The sequence below is a fragment of the Nicotiana sylvestris genome, chromosome 3 (assembly GCF_000393655.2).
Source record: "Nicotiana sylvestris chromosome 3, ASM39365v2, whole genome shotgun sequence".
Lineage (NCBI taxonomy): Eukaryota > Viridiplantae > Streptophyta > Magnoliopsida > Solanales > Solanaceae > Nicotiana > Nicotiana sylvestris.
In genome coordinates this window covers 92,961,853-92,980,575 of record NC_091059.1, presented here as the reverse complement: position 1 = coordinate 92,980,575, position 18,723 = coordinate 92,961,853, and the positions used below count along the sequence as shown (strand labels likewise).

General features: G+C 38.7%; 1 long non-coding RNA gene across 1 annotated transcript; it reads right to left on the bottom strand.

The window, feature by feature from the left end:
* Nucleotides 1-11,423: 11,423 nt before the first annotated feature.
* LOC138886887 (uncharacterized) lies at nucleotides 11,424-18,039 on the bottom strand. Its single transcript, XR_011405833.1, has 2 exons — nucleotides 17,514-18,039; nucleotides 11,424-11,678 (listed from the first exon to the last, which is right to left on the bottom strand). It is a non-coding gene; the product is annotated as an uncharacterized lncRNA (long non-coding RNA).
* Between the last annotated feature and the right edge of the window lie 684 nt (nucleotides 18,040-18,723).

Genomic DNA, 18,723 nt, shown 5'->3' with positions numbered 1-18,723 from the left:
ATCAGTGCAAGAGCCAACTTTTCTAGATGGGGATACCGGGTTTCGGCGTCCCCCAAGGTTCGACTTACATAATAAATAGGAAATTATGTACCTTGCTCCTCTCGAACCAATACGCCGCTTACCACTATTTCAGACACGGCCACGTATAGGTATAGCGTTTCATCCTCCTTGGGTGTATGTAGCAAAGGTGGGCTAGTCAGGTATTGTTTTAGTTCTTCTAGGGCATGTTGGCATTCTAGAGTCCATTCGAAATGGCTCTTTCTTTTGAGTAGGGAGAAGAAATGGTGACTTTTGTCTGATGACCTTGATATGAATCTGCCTAGGGCCGCTATTCGCCTTGTCAGCTGTTGGATGGCTTTTAAATTGTTCACCACCGTGATCTCTTCGATGGCTTTTATCTTATCGGGATTGATCTCGATCCCCCTATTTGAAACTATGAAGCCTAGAAATTTTCCCGAACCTACTCCAAAGGCACACTTATCGGGGTTGAGCTTCATGTTGTAGCTTTTAAGGATGTTGAAAGTTTCCTGCAAATGGGTCAAATGGTCCTCTGCGCATAGGGATTTGACTAGCATGTCATCAATATATACTTCCATTGATTTACCTACTTGATGCTCGAACATTTTATTAACTAGGCGCTGGTATGTTGCTCCTGCGTTTTTTAGCCCGAAGGGCATTACGTTATAGCAATATGTACCATACTTTGTGATGAACGGGGTTTTTTCCCTGTCCTCAAGGTTCATCTGGATTTCATTATACCCCGAGTAGGCATCGAGAAAAGTGAGGGTCTCGTGGCCGGCCGTAGCATCGATCAGACGATTGATATTAGGCAATGGGAAGGAATCTTTGGGGCAAGCTTTATTCAAATCTTTATAATCTACGCAAATTCTTAGTTTGTTTCCCTTTTTGGGCAATACTACTACGTTAGCCAGCCATTCGGGATACTTTACCTCTCTAATGGATCCGATTTTAAGAAGTTTCACTACCTCCTATTTGATAAAGGCATGTTTTACCTCGGACTGCAGTCTTCTCTTTTGCTTTACGGGTTTGAATTTAGGATCAACACTTAGCCTGTAGGGATTATTTTCGGCGGGATTCCTATCATATCTAGGTGGGACCAGGCGAAACAGTCGATATTGTTACTAATAAATTGAATAAACCCTGTCCTGAGTTCAGGCGTCAACCCCATCCCTAGGTATACCTTACGCTCTGGGAGGTGCTCGATTAAAATGGTCTGCTCCAACTCTTCGACTGTTGATTTGGTCGCATCCGATTCTTCGGGGGCGACGAAGGTTCGGGGGGCAAAGAAATCTTTCTCGTCGTCTTCGAGGGTCTGCACGCTTCTCTCCTCATCCAAGACCGGGCATGTGGGAGTTGGCACCTCATGGTGGACCGCGAACATTTCATTCGCTGCCCGTTGTTCTCCATGTATGGTCGTGATGCCATTCCTTGTGGGAAAGCTTATCACTTGGTGCAAGGTTGAGGGCACTGCCCTCATGTTGTGTATCCAAGGCCTACCGAGTAAGGCATTGTACCTCATGTTGTCGTCGATAACCTGGAACTCAGTGTTCTAGATCATGCTAGACGTGTTGATCGGGAGGGTGATCTCTCCTTTCGTTACTTCGCCGGTCATGTTGAAGCCGTGGAGGATTCGAGGGACGGGAACAACTTGATTGAGCAGCCCCAGCTGTTCTACAACTTCTGATCTAATTATGTTATCTGAACTGCCCGGATCCACGAGTACGCACTTTATCTTGGTATTGTTTAAGAGAAACGAGATCACTAGCACGTCGTTGCGCGGTTCCATCATGGCCTAGAGGTCCTCCTCGCTGAATACGAGGGTATCTTCGGGCACGCAGTTTCGGATTGGTCCTTCTTCCGTAGCGGACGTTCTCGTTCGTTTGAACATGGGTCCTTGGGGAACGTTGGTTCCCCTAATAATCATGTAGACGTCATGTTGGGGAACCTTCCCTTCTGTCCGAGCTGAATTTAGTGGTGTACCGGCATCTGGGGGAGTCGTTTCCTTCTCTCTGTTATTTTCAAGGTTCGGGTTTCCCATTTTACTTACCGAGCTAGGTGCTCTGTCCTGAAATGAAGATCTTGGACCAGAAAAAGTGTGAAAGATAACTTGCGTTTTTGTAATGAGACCAACAAAAAAATAATCACTATTATTTTTAGCCCCACGCTGGGCGTCAAACTGTTTACCGTGAAAATGGTAACAACAATTAAATTTATAAATGGGATTCAAAAAATATGTGATCTATTTTTATGCTAGTTGTTAGAGCAGTTGCTGTTGAGAATGTGAAGTTTAACGATGAGATACAAGCTAAAACGGGGTAGTAATCAAATCGAGGGGCTTGTCGCCTGGGTTTCGGACTGGTGGATGAGGGGCCTTGAGGTCTATATCCAGCTCAAGCTCGAGCTATCGGGGGTAACCTGAGAGGGATAACAGTTAGAGTGTAATTAAAGAAGGCTCTTTACGGCCAATGCAAAGCAATAAATGAAGAACAAGTATGAAAGCAATAAATGCTAAGAGTGGCCTCGGGCAAATGAGTTAGAGAGAAAAGAGAGAGAGAGATATTATTGATCTTTTGTAGAGTAGTTGGAGCAACAGCAGTCGGGCTTTACAAAGTGATAGGGATCCCCTTTATATAGGAGGGGAATCCCGTTATAGTACAAAATGTGTTAACTGTAAAGACATGGAGATAGGATGGCCGGACGTGACATCTTGAGATAGGCCCCGGATAGGTCAGCCCTGTTAGGTTAAGCCATGTGCCTTGGAAACTATCCTCTCGCCTTCCATAGCCTGCTACAGCCATTGGAACGCAATGCCCTCCGGACCGGTACTTGACGATCCCCGAGGGTGAGTCTCGAGCTTGGCTTCGAGCTTCGAGGATCATGACTGTGAGATGACCTTATGACGGGGAAATCGAGCCTCGGATTTGCCGTATCACTTACACATCAAATTAGGATCCCTCTGGGAAGGATCGGATTGTAATGGTCGGGGGCACTTGGTCTCTTTGGTACTCCCTATGGCCGACACTATACTTGCAGCGTCCACGTTGAAATTATACTATGATAATCTTGGTGCTTCCATATTCCCGAGGAACCTGTCAAACCTGCTCTTGCTCATCAAGCCCCATCCGCTCGGTCCTCGATCATTTTTCTTCTCGTTCCTTATCGGGTGGCACCCAGATCTATTTCTCCTCCGATTCGTGTTGTATGGGTGATATCAATCTCAGATCGGCCTTAGCTCCTGATCAATGGTTCTTTTAGATCGATCGTCTCTTTTGATCGGGTAAACAGATCCCAAAGGGGCCTCGAGTTGGTCGTCTTCGACCCCTATCTTCGATTGATATTTATTGTGGATGTCACCTCGGGTGACCGCTGGGTACACTACCAAGTTTTGTTTTAGCTATTGAGAGGCCACGGAACTTCGGATGTTGAGCCCTTGAGTGAATGCCTGAATGCCCAATCATCCGCAACTGGTGGCAGATCTATTTGTTCTATATGGAATCTCGACACGAACTCCTTGAGCATCTCGTTATCCCTCTGTTTGACCTTGAAAAGGTCTGACTTCCTGGTCTCGACTTTGATGGCTCCGACATGGGCCTTTACGAAAGCATCTGCAAGCATAGCAAACGAGTTGATAGAATTTAGAGGTAAGTTGTGATACCATATCATTGCTCCCTTAGACAAGGTTTCACAAACTTTTTCAGAAACACCGACTCGATTTCGTCATCTTCTAAGTTCCCTTTAATCGTGCATGTATAGGAGGTTACATGCTCATTTGGATCCGTTGTCCCGTTATACCTGAAAATATCGGGCATTCGAAACCTCTTCGGGATTGGCTTCGGTGCTGTGCTCGGGAGAAAAGTCTTCTGAATAAACTTTTTGGAGTTCGGTCCTTTAGTATCGGAGGCGCTCCTGGGATCTGATCGACCTTGGAGTTATATGTTTGCGCCTTCTTGTCGTTGACCTCAATCTTTTTCTCGCCTGATTCCACTCGTTTTGTCCATGCTTAGAGCATCTTTATCACCTCGGAAGTCTCTCAGGGTCTGAACTCACTCTGTTCTACGGCAATTTGTTCGTCCCTACGATTATTTTCCTAGGACTGTTTACGTTTGACCATGTTAGCAACGTGGCTTTGGTTCTGCAACTGTGCTATCACCGGTTATTGGGCCTGCAACATTTCAAAGATCAATTGCAGGCTCACCCCATCACCTTATCCTCGGGCGCTTCTCGAGCCGTTGGCCGGGATCTCGTGCGAAAATTTATTTTCGGGATTAGTTGGTAAATTGATGTTGATGGCCACCTACACGTTAGCATCGACCGGGTTGGCAGCTGGACGCCATTGGGATCGACAAGAGGCACATCATTACCAGACATCACCTTATTTTTCTCTCTATGATGGTCTGACTCATCGTCAACGTTCAAGTGACAAGACTGAGAGTTTGACATTCTTAGGTTAACCTGGAATAAAAATTTCAAAGAACAAGCGTAAAATAGGGTGAGTTACGGAGATTCGTATCAAATCACCACCATTATCCTTAGCCCCACAGTGGGTGCCAAACTGTTTACACCTAAAATGAGTAACAATAAAATTTGTACGCGGTTTAATGGATATGTGATTTAATTCAATACAAATAATTAAGAATAACAGATAAATAAGTTAGAGATAAAATAAATTATCAAACCAATCGCAACGTGATGGTCAAGCCTGATCTTAGATTGAATAGTGGACTGTGTCCTCGATCAGACCCTTGATACAAGCTTTGTCGTGAATAAATAAGAGAACAAAATGAAAAGCACTTTGAACAATAGCTAGAAGACCAAAATAAATTCTATTGCTTTGATTTGCGTATCATAATGTGTTAGAATAAAGAAAATCTTCCCCTTTATATAGTAGGAGAATTTTAGTCCTAGAACAAGTTTAAATAAGGTAAAAATCTTCTTTTTCCAGTAAATGTTGATCTACAGTTGATACTGAACGAGATTCGCTGTAATATCCGACGAATATTACGGCCCCTCACTCGTCATGCGTAACTCTTATCCACGTTTCCCGAAGTCCAGAAGCTATATTTGATATGGGTCCATTATTTCACCGTGCTCGATCTCAAATACATCGTTCAATTCTCCGGGTTCCGGTACGAGAGGTTCTTGGGCCTCGATTATAATCATGTTGGGCAATGCTTCCCCCTGTTTCCACGTCCGGGAATCGGGGAAAACTCTGTCCCTGATTTTACCTAGCACAATGATGTATAATGAAAATAAAAAATATTTCTCGCTAATAGATAAATAGAGAGAGAAAAGTATGATTGATCTCAAAACTTGTAAGAAAGGAAAACGACAAAACGCGAAAACTGCACCTACTATATATGTCCTATTTGTCCACCAATTCTTCTTTGAATTGGTTTTACATTTCACTTGAGAAATAAGTTCCAAAAAATAAGAGAACATTTGTCCGTCTTTTCTAGTGTATTATAAGCATGAAAGTACTCAAAACTTTTTGTGGACCCAATCTACAGCTTTATCAGCAATGACATTTAATTGTTTGTGAATATCAAGCTTCCATGGTAAAGTAAGAAACTAGAGCAACCCAAATTATAGTTGGTTCGCTTATAACTACCAGTCCAGGATCTGATTCATAGTAAGATCGGACAATTTAAGATTTTTTTTGTAAATAAATTAATTACAGTGCGGGTGATTAAAATAAAAACAGGAGACTAGAAGTCTAGAACTCTAGCGTTTTTGTTCCAAAATGTGAGTAACACAAGCACATGTGTTTCTAAATATGTGGCACTAATCCGCTTAACTTGTCATCCCATAGAATCGTATCAGATACAAGAACATCCTTTCCTTTGACTCATACTCTATATATTTTAGTTGAATATTATTTTTCAAAAATATATATATTTATAGTAAGTCTATAAACGAGAAGTGCAGTGATAATCCGCAATCCACTTAATTAGTTAAATCTTGAATTCACCTTTGCATTATTCCATTGGCATAAGATAAGACCTATGACATAACAGAAATTATCATCGTGGAAAACTTATCTGAAACGAATTCAAAAAGTACAAGATAAGAGCAAATGTCGCACTACTCTTATAGCTTGATTGGCCAAAGCTTCTTTTAGGTTAAAAGTATTTTTTTCTAAAGTTAAGGTGTTTGGCCAAATTTTTAGAAGGAAAAAGAGTATTTTTGAGTAGAAACAGAAACAATTTTTGAAAAAAATACTTTTAAAAAAAATTCACTTAAAAGAACTTTCTAAATACATGACCAAACACTAATGGTTGCTCAAAAGTATTTTTAAAATTAATAAACCAATCATAATTTGTTTGTCACCAAAAGTACTTTTTTGAAAATCACTTAAAAAAAAGTAATTTTAAAAATAAGATGATAGTAGAAGCTTGGCCAAAAAGACTATTAATCCGTTACAAAAAGAAAAACAAAATACAAAAAGAGAAGGAAAATTACAAGTCAAAAATATTTTTCTCCAAAAATTGTTCACCCTCTCAAAAGAATTTGTCCTCAGCTCTTTCAACATGTCCGAAGGAAAATCTTTTGGTAGGTATCTAGGATTTCCCATTTTCCTTAAAAGACCTATAAAAAGAGATTTTCAATACCTTATCGACAACTTCAAATTAAGGCTTGCCGGTTGGAAGACCCACTGCCTTACTATGGCAGGTAGAGCCACCCTTATCAAATGCACCCTCAACTCTTTACCTAATCATATCATGCAATATATCTCCATCCAACAAAATATCATCACACTGTTAGATAGATATAAAAAATGTTTCCTTTGGGGATCCACCTCCTACAAGCAGATACTACATACGACTAAATGGGAGATTGTTACATTACCTAAACCCCAAGGAGGTCTTGGAATACAAAACCTCTCCATAAAAAATAAAGCCTTCCTAGCTATTCTAGCATGGAGATTTTTTAAACACCCGTCATCCTTTTGGGCATCTATACTACTCACAACGTATATTACCTATAAAAACACCTCATTCATTTAGAAAAACATTCAACAAGGATGACACCATTGTCAAATAGGATCTAAATGGGTAGTTTCATCGGGCAACCATATCAAATTCTGGACTGATAATTGGCTTGATCACCAAACCACCCTTAGATCCTTAATTGAAGGCCCCTACCGCTCCTAGAATACTAGCGGCCGATTAGCTACTACATACGCAATAATAATTGGGATCTAACTAACCTTCTATTTCATCTTCCCCGGGCTATACTCCTTAAAATACTTAGTATTTATTTATCCCAATACCCCAATCATCATGATACTCTTATATGGAACCTCAGACCTTCAGGACAATTTACTGTCCAATCATGTTATCACGCACTAACACCAAATGTCCATTGTAAAAGCCATACTTGGATTTGGAATCTACCCACACCTCCTAAAATCAGATACTTTCTTTGGCTATGTAGCCACCATAGGCTTCCCACAAATGCCTACTAAGCTCGCCTTAATATTATCAACAACCTTTGTTCTTACTGTTCCACGGGCGCAGAGACTATACGTCATCTACTCTTCGAGTGCACTGCCTCCAGGCCCTTATGGGCTCACCTAGGACTTCTTCATCATATAAACTCCCTTCAACATCGAAGCATTTCACTGATTGAGCAAATCAAGTTTTTGATCATGCAATATACTCACCATACCCCCTACAACATTCCTCCATCCACCTTAATTCCATATTGTCTATGGGGTATTTGGATCCAACGCAACCATAATATATTTCACCAACACTCTACCCCTTCTCCCTATCTACACATTCTTAAAAAAGCTGCAGAATTCCACTTCCTCACATCGCAACCACACAAGAACAAAACCCTAACTCTTCTATACATCAAATGAAAACCACACAACCACAACCACTACAAATTAAACACTGATGGAGCAGCTAAGTCTCCAAGGTTAAATGGAATAGGAGGGGTCATACGCTCATCTGGAGGGGACTGACTTTTGGGATTTTCTAAACATATCGAGTTTGGTAATAGCATACAAACAGAGCTAATTGGTTTGCTTCATGGCTTGCGCTTGTCCTTACAGCATGGTTACTTCCCATTGGAGATTAATATAGATGCCAATGAGGTAATCACTTTAATCCATTCCAACAATCCTCACTATACTAAGTTGATCACTGATTGCAGGTTGCTGCTCAAGCAACTGGGTGACCCTCTTCTTCAGCATATATACAAGGAGGCAAATATGGTAGCTGATGGATTAGCTAACTATGATATACGCTTATCATGCAGCAACAACTTACAACTTTTGATACACCACCACCTTTTGTCCACCTACACTTCCATTAAGACAAAGAAGGGGCAGTGAGAAGGAGATTTGTCAACTCTTGCGTTTTGTTACCCACCATATCCCCCCAAATGTAAATTCATGCACAACTATGATCTTCGCTCCCCCCCTCCCTCTGGCTAGTTTTTGTGATGATCCTTCCAAGGATCCTAGTAGTGAAGTAGCTAGTAGTTTTCTTACTGATCCGTCTGTGGACCATAGGCCAATAGTTATTACTCATGTACCATCAGCCCCCACAAGTGCCATGAGCACCTTGCCCTCTGTATCTTTTATGACGTGGTAATGAAGTTAGTAATTTTTTATGACCCAAAAAAAAACGAAGAACATTGCTAGAAATGTGTTATATTCCGGCAACTTTTTGGGACCGGGTTGCTAAAAGGCCGAAAGCACACTCATGGAGCCCAGAAAGTGCTCTTTCCCATGAGAGAGTTCCCTAGGACAGATACTGTGTACGGCAATTTTGAGACAATACAGATACCGCAATGCCTCATTTCCCTTATTTCTGTATCTACATTGTTCAGCTATTCATTTTTATCATTGAGCTAGTTTTTAATTTGTATTCCTCCTGGTCTACAATGAGTGACTAATTTTCTTTGGGCACACCTATTAAGAAAATACTAAATTCTAGACGAAAATAATTAGTGTAACTAAATTACCCTTCATTAAGTGTTGCACCATAGTCATAATATCACTTACTTCTCTTTTAAAATGTGAGGAGTAAATGACTTTTTAGAGATGCGTATATAAGGGTAAGTTTGGAAAAATAAATTGATTTTTTTCGTGATTATATAAATGGATACTTATTTTGAACTAAAATAAAAAAACAAATTGATCACTTATTGTGGACCGGAGGAAGTAATTGTTAATTGTTGAAATTGAAAATCTTTATTCTTAATAGAATTCACTCCTTCTAAATCAAATTACATGAACTAAGATTGAAAAAGGAGAAGAAAAGTGATGGTCAAAGATTCACAATGGGAGGAAAGAGAAGTGCGTACGTTTTTAATTTGTCGAGAGCTCTCTGGATATTTTTCCATTGATTCTCCTCATGCCTAAGGAAAACCTTTATTCTGGATTGAGTTTGTGCTGGCCATATAGTGACCTTTTGGAACTTTTTCATTTTTTTAATGCGGTCCCATAAGAATCCATGAGAAGATATTTTACTTATCCCAATTCTCCTTCCAAGAGCGTGGCCTAAATTCCTTCACTTATCATGTCATCTCTGTTTGATATGCAACAAGCAACATTTGGTCGGCAGATATCAGCGAAAGAATGGCGTTTGAGAGATGACCAATAACTAGCAGAGTCACCACAGAGGCTTCTCTGAGTTTTTATATAGTTAATATACATTAATTTCCTTCTCTCCAGCTAATTGTATTTAAAATTCTGGGTTGAAATATCAGGAATAATGCTCACACATACTGTATTTTACTATATAGATGAGAATTGTTTTACAGCCTCATGTTAACATGTTACACATCCTCAAAGGGCTCAAGAAGAAGAAGTGTTGAGTCTGTCACAAGTTCCAACAACTTGAGTCAAAGAAACGAGAGAGGAAACATATGCCCATCAGTTTCTCTGATGACAGTACAAATCAACTCTCTACGGCTATAAAGTCGCTGCACTGTTTTCTGCACACGCAACAGTGCAGTTGTCACTTCCTTCAGCATGCTTTGTACCGGATAAATGCATACGTCATTCTGATGACATCACTTGTATATTACCAACATAAGGCAAGGGAAATCTCCACACTTGCATTACCTTAAACAATCAATTCTCTCTCAGGTGAGCTGAAAAACATCAAGTCATTGAAGAACAAAGCAACAACTGAACCAAGGACCAGATCACAGTATCAAGTCTATCATATGTCCTTAGTATTGTTATGTCTTTGTTAGTATCATTTATTTGTAACTCCTACCCAGCTTACTTAGAAGCATTTCTATAGGAAATCTTTTGTAAAATCATAAACCCCGTGTTTGTGTTTTGGCCAGAGTCAGTCAAAGTGTGTGCTTTGCAATAGAGTTATTATAAAGATACTTGTAATTGAGTTATTACAAGTAGGTGAAGGATTAAGAGGTTCATTCCTAGATTACAATAAGTTGTGATCTGAAAGTTGCTCAGTTAGTGAAGTTGAAATCCTACGAGGGTAGGTCATGGTTTTTAATCCCGTCAACTGGGATTTTTCTATGTAAAACTCTGATGTGTCTTTTACTTACTGCTCTGTGTGTATGTGTGGGTGTGATCTATGAAACTGATAGAGAACCAGGTTCTCTATACAGTTTGGTGGACCCTAAGTTCACATCAATTAGTGTCAGAGCATGTTCTTTCTACAAGGCTAACACCTAAAAATGATCCACATAGATGCTCCACCAAACTTTGAAGAAGGTCAATCAACCTACAGACCACCAAGATTCAAACAATATTACGCAAGGTGGAAGACAAGATTACATGATTTCATCATGGCTAAGGATTATGAGCTCTGGGATGTCATCTGCGATGGCTCCTTCGTTCCGAAGACCATTGGGGAACCGGCAGTGACAGTTCCAAAAACAAGAAAGGAGTACAACGATACTGATCGCAAAGCTATATAGAAAAACTCCCGAGAAAAAAGATCCTCGTCTATGGTATAGGTTTGGACGAGTATAACAGAATCTCTGCATGTCAATCTGCCAAAGAGATCTGGAGGCTCTCCAAACAACACATCCAGGGACAACTCAAGATAAGCAGTCAAAGATTGACATGCTCACTACTGAGTATAAACTATTCAGGATGAAGGATAATGAGTCCATTCAGTACATGCATACTCGATTCACCTCCATCATCAATGAGCTCCACTCTCTAAGAGAAACCATTCCAAGAAACAAAATTGTCAGGAAAATACTTAGCATATTACCTAGCTTTTGGGAAAGCAAAGTTAATGCCATCACTGTCACGACCCAAACAGATGGGCTGCGACGGGTACCCGGTACTTTACTCGACCGAGTACCAACTTAACGTATCTTTCATATCATTCTATAATAGGTAAATGGACCGGAGTGAAGCACGAGGGAATACAAACTTATACATATGAGGTACGGGCATATAAGACCAAAATAACCACTCGTGTACTGAATATGGGCCGTCAAGGCGATACAATCTTTTACGTACATGACATCTGTCTACAAGCCTCGAAGAATACATAATTTTCATAAAGGTCGGGACAGGGTCTTGCAATACCAAACAATACACGTCTAAATCATGCTAACCAAACAAGCAACTCCGAAGCAAATGACGCACACCAACATCTTCCGCCGAAATGGTAGCCTACTTGGAGGGATCTCAACCAGTCTATTGGGACCTGCGGGCATGAAACGCAGCGTCCCCATGCAAAAGGGATGTCAGTACGAATAATGTACTGAGTATGTAAGACACATAAATAAGTACATAACAGACATGGAAGAAATATAGAGTAAATAAATCAACCTGTAAGTCTGGAAAACTTTGTAAATCATGAAATACTTATGGTGTCATGCATATACATATGAATGTAATGTTGTGCATATGTACATGTTTCATAACATCATCAATCTCTGAGGGCATCCCATCATATCATTTCGGCCACTGTGGGCAAAATCACTAACGTATACTAGCTGATAAGATGGTGGTGCGTATATAACACTGTAACCTTTTGCCATATCCTATATATATACATATATACATATATACATATATATATATATGCGTATATAATGCCGTCTGAGTCATGGGTCAATGTACATGTATAAATGCATGAAATGCATAAGAAATACATTAATAAGATTTTCTCGGAATGCCATAAAACTCAATATGACTTTCGGATAAACTTTATCAAATACGTATTTTTTGAGACCCATGAACAGATGATAGAGTAATAGGACACATGGGGAATCAAAAACATTAGCACTTCTAGTATTTCTATGAATAGAATCATTTATGAAAGCTGTGCATTTGCTCGTTTTATTTGTATCGTATGGATTATCCTAAAAGAAAGAAAGGGATAGCCTTAACATACCTGAATCGATTTTCTTGAGAAAGATTGCATTGCACTTCCTTAAAATTAGAAAATCTCATGTTGCTAAGGTGCTAAGGAATTTCGTTAAAATCTCGTTGGATTCACGTTGCTAACGTTGGATCATTGTATGAATTGGAGAAGTCTTATGAAATTCCTCACGTTACTTTGAGTTGGAGAAGTCTTATGAAATTTTTCAAAGTTGTGAGCTTCTCCAGCAGTAACCTTGAGTTCTTGATTCAAACATCCCTTTCTTAATTCTTTAAAATGTCTTTACTAAGTGGGTGTGGCCCCCACATCTTTGATGACTAAGTCCCATGATTTACCTAAATAAGACACCTTGGCATGTGACTGATGAGTCATTTATTCAAGACCTCTATGGCTGCCACCTTTTAGCTTATCCATCCTCAACCAATCAACCAATCAACCACCAAAATCTTAGTTAATTATTAATCCCCCATTAATCAATAATTACCCAATTATCCACATAATTAAGAATTATCTCAAACTACTTAAAATACTACTCACTTTTAACACACCTTTTACACCTTACTATCATGGTCATGTAGTACCTTGTATGGCACTTGTCCATAAATACCAGGTATTAACGCTCAGCCAGTATATTATCCCAACATGCCAAATGTGGACGAAAATTCATTTTCTTTGACTTGCTTCCCCTCTCATCTTTAAGAATTTACTCATCACTTGTGAAATAACATAATTCTTATAAATTCCAAAAACGTACAATTCTACAGGGTGTAACATCATCGTAATTTAATAATGTGAAGCATAACATCATCGTAATATAATACTACAAGGCGTAACATCATCGTAATATAATACTTCAGGATGTAGCATCATCGTAATATAATATTGCAGGATGTAATATTATCGTAATATAATACTGCAAGACGTAATATCGGCGTAATTTTGCGGGGCGTAACATCATTCCCCCATTTGGAACATTTGTCCTCGAATGTTGACTAATGCTCTTATCATTTTCATAACTTATAGCTCTTGTGAATACCTTAATACTCTCCTTGCCATTTAGGCAGTTGTTCTATGAATAAATCCAAAGGCCAGGGCATTCCCCCCTTTACGTCTCTTTCTCACGACACGACTTGTGTCCTGAATTCTTCCAATCTCGTAACTGTTGCTACCTTCTTTCATGTAGCATGTACGACTCTAACCTTGTAAGTACGCCCATGCGATCCTCTCTCCTTTTTCCTCCAACTTTTAGCCAATCTTTAGGGCTCACTTTGTGAACATATACAGATCTTGGTGAGATGTCCCTCTGGGCATCTATAAGTATACTGAAATTCTTTGCTCGATATTTTGTCGAATTTACGAATATTGCTATATCTTATTTCATAGACTCGATTATCCATTCGTATGGCTTTACTGCATCTAAGTAGGTTAGTATACCATCTCTCTTACTTCGATTTGTCGTTACTAAGGTCTGCGATCAAACTCCAGGTTACTTTCGTTGCTTATCCTATATGCATAAGGCTAAGTCCTTTAATGTTTCCTCATTACTATTCATCTCAAGAATTACGACCTAATCTCTGCTCATACTTTGTGACTTTTGTCCATCCATTATGATTTGCCTTAATATTGATCTACAATATACCATTGATAACTTGAAACTTCTTACGTAATACCTTTCCACTAGGACTTACGTTACATCGACGAATATTTGAAGTGATTCCCATAATCGTATTTCATAGCATCCCAATGTGATTCACCCTATGTGGGTATTTATTCCTGTGCAACTCATGAAATCCCCTTTTTTTTGTATTTTTGTTTTCAAATCATTAATCAATCCCCAAATGTTATCCTTTACTTATCACAGTTACACCCTCATTCCATTAACATGGCAACATTCCATTTCTTCAAAATGCTATTAGTCTTAGATTCCTTTGAGTTCATTCAGGCTATACTGAACTTTCTATAACTTAGATAAACCATTAGCTCTCTTGTTTTCATGGACATAATCCCGAGAACTTATCCATTCTCGTCCCCTTTTCATTTGCCTTTCCTTATCCTTACTTATGTCTTCTTAAAACTTTGTCGCTCTACCATACTTTAGCTTGCGACCTATACATATCCATTTATACTACTCGCAACCTTCCTTCAACTTGCTTGCACCATAGATTTTCTTATGTTATTCTGGAACGTCAAGCGAGACATCACATCATCTTTAACTCTTCTCTACTCTCTTAACTAGACCTCTCGGTACTTAGAAACCATAGGCTGGAAGACATGCCACTGACGATGCCGCTATCATTCCTAGTTATTGAATCCTCGCGCTTCTAGCCTTCTATCCGAAGTATGGACTATTCACAACCTTCTGCATTTGAGTATCTCGTACGTTGTTCACCTTTACCTTACTTACTTAGAATCCCGCATCATATCTTTCTCTCCTTCATAACCTCCCCTCCACATAGGTATGATTCACACTACAACTTGAAGCTCTATTATAATACTACAATCCGGTGGGAACTTCGAAATGACTTCTTATGAGGCTGTTACTTTTTTAACTGGCTTTATCGTAGAGCTATTATAGAATATGGCTGCTGTACTATCTTTCGTGTACCTCTGATATTTAAAAGGTAATCCTGCAATGTTCTCAATCACGAATTCTATAATTTTCTGGGTCCAATAGTCAGATTCCTGATTTACTTCATTGATGTAACTCTTTAGTTTCCTCGTTCTTCTGATCAGCCTTTACGTCGGCTTAAGTTATCTCCCGATCTGTGGTCCATAGTATTAGTTATTCTGTTTACCCTTTCATGGGCGATGAGGAATATGCATGATACAATCCTTTAACAATTGAATCCTTCGTTTATGACCTGGGCTCAATTCCTTCCTTTAACGTATACCAGAATCTTCTATGGTTGAATATGCTGCATGTATAAAACTCTGAACCCGTAAGTGCGTTCATAACATAACCGACTCTAGATCATTGGTCGAATAATTTCTTTCGTTCCATCTTAAATCTCTTTCAGCGTAAGCTATTACTTTTCATGGTATTTCTGCCCCTTTGTTACGTCATACTTAGTTTATCTTAGTGCCCACACATATTGGAATTCCATACAACCCATATGATCTTGAATATCATCCTTTGATTCTTTTTTTCTTCCCGTTTATTAGCCACGATAGGTTCCACTTTCTTATGGAGTCCATACAATGTTGTTGTGGGACTATTGTTATATGATCATTTCCTTTTTAGGTCATTATGCTTAGGTTGAAGCCTTCTTCCTTAATTCCTCAACTTAGCCTTTCATTGTAGTACTTAGGGAGGATCCTCTGACTCTTGTAAAGCAGTGAGCTTATTATATTTTATATTCAACGGACCTTCTGATGTCCTTCCTTGCCTATACTTATCCGTAGTTACTTATCTCTATGCCCTTGTGCTTGTGGGGTTGCTTCTGAACTGACATTTTGACTGTCTTCCGAGTGGCACTCTCTTTTATCCCCATAAAAATCATACGGTACCTTTAATTACCTCGACTCCTATTTAAATATATCTCAAGTGTTATAATGACATTACTACGAGGCTAAATTCTCCATGTTGAGGTTTACTATATTTATCTTGCATGATCTGCTGATTTGTCTGTAACTTCTTGTCTAGTCATGACTAGGTTCTTCCTGAATCAACTACTAAATACTCGTTGGTCCATTCCCATATCCAGATTCCGCGTAATCTTTCTTGGATTATTTCATTGTCTTAACTTATCTCACGTATTGGCTCTTTATCTATCAATAACATCCCGGGCAAGAACCCTTACTTCCTTTTTTTTGACGTTGTGCTTGCATAACGTTCTAGAATCATAGCATATCTGTAACATTTGGATAAGTGCAATCTCATCCCGTTCTCATTTTTATCACATTCTTCCTTTATCATTCCATATTCCCTCCTTTTGGGGAGTACTAAGACTTGGAGCTATGACGACCCGCCTACAGATATTTTTCCTCTTTATCTTTGGCGTCCTTTCACATCATCCATGACCCTTACTCGCCTTGCGGTAATCCTTCAGTACCAAGGATAACAAAATTCCTCACTCGCGAAAGTGACACTTAGTGTAAGTTGTCACACCTCCTTTTTTATACACCCGAAGGTAGTACAAGGGAGTTTTTCCAATTTAAGTGACATTATTCGAAATGGAATTATTTATTTATTTTATTCAAAGTCGCCACTTGGGATGGTTTGTTTTTGGGTGTCCCAAGTCACCGGTTTATTTTAGATCCAAAATCGAGGAAAATTCGACTTTCCTTTTGAAGTCTGCGAATCAGAAATTCTAAGTAAGGAATTCTGTTAACCCGGGAGAAGGTGTTAGGCATTCCCAGATTCCGTGGTTCTAGCACGGTCGCTTAAACTATTATAATTGACCTATTATCTAATTTTAATACATGTTTTAGCCTATGGTGCATTTTTAACTTATTAGCCGCTTTTAATTAATTTTAGGAAGTTTCAACGTTATCTAAAACACATCTTGAACCACGCCACATGAAATGCACCCGCGGTCCATGATACATTTTATTTAACGTTGTTGAGAATTGGAGTTGGGTCACATGAAATGCACACCCGAGTTTAGGAAATTAATTTTAAAATAGCGCACCTAAAACAACTACGCGCTTTCAGGTTAATAACAAGGTTTGCGAGGGCCATGGAAAATTCAATTAATGACACACCTCGATTTCTAAAGAGTTAAAAATTAATTAAGTGAGGTCCATGGGTTTTGAGATTTTTATTTGGCATGGCACGCCTCGAATTATTTCAAAAGATTTTATTCAACTAAAGCAAACTGCGGACGTCCATAAATATTATTTCTAAACTAATTTGAAATTATTGTGAATGCCATAACTTGCATAAGTTCAATTGCCACCAAAAAATTAATTTAAACCTATATAAAAAAAAAATTAAATCTTGCATAAAATAATGCTAACAATTAATCAAAACTAGATACTAGAGAGTCACTACAACTTTGGATTAGCGAGATTACCGGCATCTGAATCAAAGTAATACAAACCAAATAATTATAACAAATATTGGAAATTAAAAAAAAAACACATAAAACAAACATGAAAAGATCCAAATGTGGATTAAAACAAAAGGAATTAACAAGTTTTAAAAAAACAGACCTTACGTATCAAATCAGGCAGTCATCAATCAAATAACAATCCAATGTGTCTTTGTACTGATAGATATAAATTTGAATTACAGCAACTGGTCATTTTTAAACCGGAATATTTGCCGGCGACTTCAACTGGAACCAACAATCGGAGCTCGACGGACTCAACCTCAATCAACCTCTCGTTACCCTTTAATGTTTACTGTTGTATGTCAAAAGAAAGGCTGTTTTGAGGCATGTTTGGATTAATTTTTTTTACTGTTTCCATGGAGTTTTCGGCTGGAATGTTGGAGGTATTTTGGAGCTGGTTTTCCTGGGTTTAAGTGGGTGTTTTCGGGAAGGTTCTTGGGAGATGAAGAAGATTAGAGTGTCGTCCACAAATCTTTTCGAATCGCTGATCCGTATGGTGTGCGACGAAAAAGATGAGGTTCCGGGGGTGGTTCTAGGTCTGCGGCAGTCAGATCTGCGTTCCTGCAGCTGTCCGCTTTTTCCCTAAGTCAGCCTTTTGGTTTTGTATATTTTTTTTGTGTTTTAGCTGATAGGCGTTGGCTTCTTTATACAAAACGGCTGATTGTGTTTTATAAGTGTCTAGGTCAATTTAGGTATTAGGTACTATTATATAGGGGTAGAGCTTAGGTTAGAGGTATGAGTCTAGGAATTATGAGCTTGAGAATTATGTGTTAGGTTCAAAAATTAGGCCTAAAAATAGGTTGCTCGAGCTCAAGTTTTATTCTTTCCCTGCGAACGAGATTAAAAATGCGATCTCATTTATTAATTAATTCTACTTAAGTAAAATAACTATTAAAATAAGACTGACCGTTGAAACAAACTATTTTTTTTGGTATTTTTTCAAGATTAAAAATGACTAACAAAACATTAATGGAACAATTTTTGTAATTTTTATTTTTCTTGTAATAAAATAAATTAAAAGAGTAAAAATTAGTTGAAATAGCTATATTAGGCCTAGATTAAATATTTACATGCTAAAATATGAAAAATCTTGGGAAGGATCAAAAATCACATGTCTACATAACTGGCACATACAGTCCTTTAAGCTTAACTTTGCTCATATTGCTTGTTTTAGAGAAGCGTCTCCCTGAATGACCATTCTTTGAATTTATCATGGATCTTCTTCTGTTGTCCATTCTATTATTGCCGGAATGCGATATGAAATTATCATGATGCTGACTATCATCAAATCACTCAGTTCCTAATTCATG